Below are 6,746 nucleotides of genomic sequence, written 5' to 3'. Positions count from 1 at the left end.
TAATATGCCCAAAACGGTACAACATTGTGTTATGTTTTGTATACCTGTAAAGGTACAAAATTGAACCACCCCAGCGACGTTTTTTACCTTTTATTCTGATAGTATATGGTTCCATAAAGACCCTGCTGGGAAAACCAGCATACCAGCAAGACCAGCATATGTTGTGTTTTGGTGCTGGTATGCTGGTGACTACAGTACACTGTTAATAAACAATTTCTACTTGATTTTATAACTTTTCACAAGCCAAAACTTAAAACTATTTCCATGTTTAACTGCTAAAATTGTGTTCCCAGTACTTCTATCAACCTAGAAAATGTGAAAAGGATCAACTCAGTAACATAGTTTTGGTAAACCATTCTCTGCAAGCACATGAAAAATTATGTCATTGAAATTTGGCTCTCCTTATGATGTCATAAGGAGCTCTTATTTTAATAATACCGCCCCTTAATCTGCACTATCCAACCACTGCACAGCCATTTAGTGCAGAGAGAAAATAATTCACAGCACAATTGAGATTTAATTGCAACAAACCACCATCATTGTGTTTGCATTTCATAAGCTCATTTGCATTTTAAAGGACACACCCAAAACGGCACATTTTTGTTCACACCTACAAAGTGTCAATTTTAACGGTTTATAATAAATTATCTATATGGAATTTTGAGCTAAAACTTCATATGTGTACTCTAGGGACACCAAAGATTTATTTGACATCTTAAAAAAATATTGTGACATGGCCCCTTTAAAATTTTATGTTGAATTGACTTGCAAAACCAAGTTGTGTTAACTTTTTTTAACATTGTGAATTTAGCATGTTGCTAAATATCTATAAATATATTATAGTATATATATTTTTTATTTAGTGCAGTCAAATCCTACATACAGCTCCTTTTTAAACTAAACGTATCTTCAAGTTAGATATTAGATGTTTACCGTGCATTGTTAGTTTATAAAACATCTAATAAGCACAACGAAGCCTTGTATTTGTGTCTCTGTTTCATAATTTTTTCTTCCTCTCGAGTGTTATATGCATCAAATTGTAGCGTATTTTAAAAAAGTTCCTGAAGACATTCAATGTCTTTTCTTTTGATTTACATTCACCTCAGTCATTCTTTAACTCCAGAGCTTCAGTTTTCTCCAGCTGCTTTGGAGCTGCAGTCATTTTTCTCAGACGTCAGACGCCTCATCGATGTGCACACAGAGGACAAACTTGGTTTGTTTTTTCGACGATCCTGTCTGCGTGCGTGTCTGATACTTCCTGATGTCCACTCTGTGTGCATGCAAGTGTCGTTTAATGTTTCGTTTGTCTTCATCTAAACTCCGAAACTGTCCTTTATGGGTGCATGTGTTTTGTTTGTCGATTGTCTCTCTTAAATCTCTGTTTCATCTTAGTGCGAACAGACAAACACCACCTGGTGAGGTTAAATGGACGCTGACCCTCTCCAGTCCGATTAAGAGCAAACTTAACATTATCTGAACCTTTAATTCTTTTAAAGTGAGGTGGCAGGCTATTTCTCTTCTCATTCACCCTCCAACCGTAATGCTTTTTTGTAATTTACATTTCCATTTGCTTTAAATTGATTCACCAATGCTGTCGATGTTAAAGCATCCTGAGGCTGAATTCTGGAGATATCTAGCTAATTGCTTCTCTGTGTCACCTGTGATTACCTTTCACTTATTGAGTGCTCCTCCGCTACACCTTTCTGGAAGAAAAAACAGACGAAGAAAGAAAAGAAAAAACAGGTGCTTTCTTGGGAGGTTGCAACATGATGGCTGTTTCTCAATATGCGTTCTTCGGCGATCTTGCATCTTTGTGTTCTCGCTCTACGTCATCATTAAAGGATTAGTCCATTTTCTTCAAAAATCCAGTTAATTTACTCACCACCATGTCATCCAAAATGTTTTGTCTTTCTTTGTTCAGTCAAGAAGAAATTATGTTTTTTGAGGAAAACATTCCAGGATTTTTCTCATTTTAATGGACTTTAATGGACCGCAACACTTAACAGTTTTAATGCAGTTTAAAATTGCAGTTTCAAAGGACTCCAAGCGAACTCAAACGAGGCATAAGGGTCTTATCTAGCGAAACAATTGTCATTTTTGCAAGAAAAATATGCACTTTTAAACCACAACTTCTCATCTTCCCCCGGTCCTGTGATGCGCTAGTGCGACCTCACGTAATACGTCATCATGTCAAGAGGTCACGGATGACGTAAACGAAACTACGGCCCAATGTGAGCAAGTGTGGAGAAAGAGGACCGTTCCGCCTTTGTTGTATGTCGAATGATACTAATTCATGTCTTTGTGGTTTAAAATGGTCCGCAAATGTGCGTTTCATATATGTAACACGTCACCTTTCCATGGCATAATAGTCGGTGGAAGAAGACAAGTTGTGGATTAAAAGTGCAAATTTTTTATTTTTCTTGCCAAAAATGACAATCGCACATCATTTGCAAAAACCAATACAATAAATATTATCCTCTCACTTAGTCAACAGTTATTATAAATGTTGATTTTGTATTTTGGGAGATAAGGAATAAAATGGTCTTTTAGTACCCTCCTGTTAACTGATTTGTTTCTGTTTAAAATACCCAGTTTAGCTGTTCCCAAGTACTTGTCTCAATTTATGAGGCAAGTTTGTTCTGTGTGTCAAATATGAATAATACATCAATCAAAACTGCAAACTTGGGAACATTAGGGAGGAAGAATAGACAAATATATCTAAAGAGATGTCAAGAAATCTGTTGGTAACAGATGGAAGGCATTGCAGATACATTTTGATCAAGTGCTAAAAAATAGTTCTCATAGAAATACACAAATAAGATTTTTGCTAAGATTTTTGCTAAAATTTCAACAGCAACGAAATAAACAGAGAAAGGTAAAGGAGACTTTTGCTTACTTTAAATCTGCTTTACATGTTCTATACACTCGAACTGTACATTCACATTATAAGCGACTTTATGGGCTCTATCTTATGCGCATAAACGGGACGACGACGCAGGTTTGCTTATCACACACATGAATGCGCAGCAGCACAAAAACGCTTTAAAATATGAAAGATTAAAGGATTGAATGTAAAAGATTATTATTGAGTCTCTTGGACATAAATGAGGACTAATTATGAGACATTAGAAGACAAAAAGAGCTGCTTCACCTGCAGCCTGGTAAGTAAATAAATGCTTTGCTTTAAACAAATGCATCTGTTTTTAAATATTTTTAAATGCTACCTCACGGATTTATTGTATATGATGACTCTGTACCTGTGGATATGGTGCACTCTAAAAAACAAACGGTGCTATATAGCACCAAAACAGTTGCTTTGGATCGTAACGATAGAAGAACCATTTTTAGTGCCATATAGCACCAGTGAAGAACCAGTGAAGCACCAGTGAAGCACCAGTGAAGCACTTGTGTAGAACCATATAGTGCTATGTAGAACCATATGTGGTGCTATATGGCCCCTATATGGTTCTACACTGGTGCTTCACTGGTGCTTCACTGGTGCTTCACTGGTTCTTCACCGGTGCTATATGGCACTAAAATGGTTCTTCTATCGTTACGATCCAAAGCAATTGTTTTGGTGCTATATAGCACCGTTTGTTTTTTTAGAGTGTGAGATGAGAAATATTTTTAAGTAATGCTTAAAAAAACTGACGCTGTCCAAGTGCTGAAACTTGCGGAGAGCCGTTTGTAAATTCTTTATCTCCTGTTTGTTACAAATAAAGTATTTTTAGAGTACAAACCTTTTCTTACGTACTTGTATATTATTTTTTTATGATATTGGATAGCCCATACATTTAAAGCAATTAAAAGCCTGCTTTTTACTTCCATGACTTAAAGGTTTTAATAAAAAAATAAAAATGTCAATACAAGTGAAAAACAACACAATTATTTAACATTAATCTTAAACTGGTGGTCTTCTTCCTCCGCTTATTTTTTCAGTTTACAAAGTCCGTCATATAAATAGGGATTAAACATAGCGCCAGCGCAACTGGCTTTTAAAGGGGATGAGAGCTGTGACTCTCATTGGTTTATTGCACGTTACACCCAAAATACTCCCATTACTCATTAAAAAAAGTACCAACCCTTTTCGACCATGCGCTCGGCGCACAAACCATTTTTCCCGTCCTTAAATTAGCAAAAGTGGGTTCGGACACGCCCATTTAGAAGTTGCGCTGTGCGCTTTAGACAACGCGCTTAGATCGTTAAAATAGGGCCCTATAAGTGTGTTGCTCGTCTCTTTTAAATAGGTTGTTAGGGCGCGTGTCCAAATCTGGTTGTCATAAACAAATGAGTACCGTCCACTCCAGTAACTGACGAGAGACGGATGACGTGAACTCCACTGCTTCGTTCTCATTGGTAGTCTCTCCAGAAAGTCGCTTATCATTTGCATAAAGTTTCTCAACTTTGTCGTGGGACTGGACATGCCCATCCAGCCGCCAACGTCACTGACTCTCGTGTCTCCGGATGCAGCCAAGCATCCATTAAAATCAATGAGATCGCGTCGCTCTGCTACTGCTACCACTGCTAGCAAATTTTTCTTGAATTTTGTGTAAGAAAAATGAAAAATGAAAAAAAGAAAAAATGATTTTTTTGCTTACCCCATTGGCAGATTATGTTGCTTGTTTTATGCACAAAATCACTTAAATGTGATATTTTTGGTCTAAAAACTAGACTTATTTTCTTATTGCTAATCAAGAAAAAGCATCTTTATTTAAGAATTTTTAGATAATTTAACTGAAAACAAAACAAAAATACTAAGAAATGTTTTTCGTGAAAATTATTTTTTGCAGTGTAGTTCATTACGATGACATAAAATAATGTGATTAAACGTAAATGAGAATAAAAAAAGTATATTCAAATACCTCATATGTGAACATGAAAAGCGAACTCCATACATCTCTGGGTGGTAAAAACAACATCTACCATCTCTCCACTCACTTCATTAGCTTCACCTTTGTTATTGTTTTGAAAATGTGACCTACATATTGTGCCTTTAAGCTTCTAAGCTATAAAAGAATAACCTTTAACCTTGGTTTTCCTCTCATGAGACCAAATACACAACATATACACAGAGAAATCAGTTCTTGAAAATGTTATTTTTTTGTAATGTGTAACAGACCCAAAAACTGCCGATGATGTTTCTTAGATATTTATTGCTCTTCTGCAAACAAATTACAGTGAAAGATCTATGTGTCCTGATTCTGAAGTCTGCCTCCCTTCATCACAGTTCCTCTCACGAGGCCTGTAGAGACTTGAGGTGATCCATACGTTACTGTCCACAGACAGCACACTATATCAAATGAGATGCTTACCGAGCATAAACAAAACACAATGGCTCGGTTGACTGCAGGATGCTCAAACACCCACTCTTAAAAATAAATGTCTCTTTGTCAGTGTAATAGCTTTCATAAACATCCATTAAATCTTTTCATTGCACAAAAGCTTCTTTGTTTTGAAGTAAAGTTAAAGTCTTTAAAAAAGGTAAAATATTGTTTCTTTTAAGAAACTTTGACTTGAGTTCTTTTGGGAACCATATTCATTTATGGCATTGTTGTAAAACAATAATTTTTTGCACCTTTATTTTTAAAACTTTAGTATCTTAAAGGTGGGGTGCATGATTTATGAAAAACACTTTGGCAAAGGGATCTGGGCCAAGTACCAAAACACACGTGTAGCCAATCAGCAGTAAGGGGCGTGTCTATTAACCAACATCTTTGTGTGGGTTGTGTATGTGTGGGGCGGGTCTATCAAAAGAAGGTCCAGATTTTATTGGGGTAGGGGCGTGTTTGTTAACACTGGAAAAAATGACTTTCTTACTTAGTGTTTTGTCTTGTTTTCAGTAAAAATATATACAAATTCTTAAATTAACCCTGGAGAACCTACAGGGTCAAATTTGGCCAATGTTAATTGCACTGCAAAAATAGATTTTCAAGAAAAAAAATTCTTAGTATTTTTGTTTTGTTTTCATAATATTAAATTAAGATGCTTTTTCTTGATGAGCAGAACGATCCAAGAAAATAAGTCCAGTTATTCTAGACCAAAAATATCAAATTTAAGTGATTTTGTGCATAAAACAAGCATAACACAATCTGCCAAAGGGGTAAGCAAATTTTTCTTGAATTTAGTGTATAAGAAAAAATGTCATGATTTTTTGCTTACCCCATTGGCAGATTTTTTTATTTGCTTGTTGTATGCCCCAAATCACTTAAATGTGATATTTTTAGTCTAAAAACTAGATTTATTTTCTTGGATCGTTTTGCTCATCAAAAAGCATCTTAATTTAAGAATTGTTTCATATTTTTACTAAAAACAAGACAAAAATTCTAAGAAAATGATTTCTTGAAAATCCTTTTTTGCAGTGTGCTGCTATCCAAAATCTTCTTGGGTTCTCCAAGGTTAAGATGTATTTTCTTGATGAGCAAAATGACCTAGGACAATAAGTTTAGACGTTTTAGACGAAAAATATAAACTTTAAGAAAATGAATGCTTAAAGCAACACTATGTAGTTTTTTTACCTTTAAATTATGTCTCTAAAATTATTTCAGTGATAGAACAACTTTTAACTGGACAAATTGTACTGTTGCTGCAACCTCAGCAGCCTCCTAGCTGCTACAAGCACACTCTGAAAGTGGCGGTGGAGGGAAGGAAACACAGCCCCGCCCCTCCCCCTGCCTGCAGAAGAGTGTCTGATACCAGGCACTGTTGCACTTTTAAACCACATGGGGGAGCTGTAAGTCATTTTTACA

Source organism: Paramisgurnus dabryanus, chromosome 17 (assembly GCF_030506205.2).
Source record: "Paramisgurnus dabryanus chromosome 17, PD_genome_1.1, whole genome shotgun sequence".
NCBI classification, from domain to species: domain Eukaryota; kingdom Metazoa; phylum Chordata; class Actinopteri; order Cypriniformes; family Cobitidae; genus Paramisgurnus; species Paramisgurnus dabryanus.
This window is presented reverse-complemented; position numbering follows the sequence as displayed.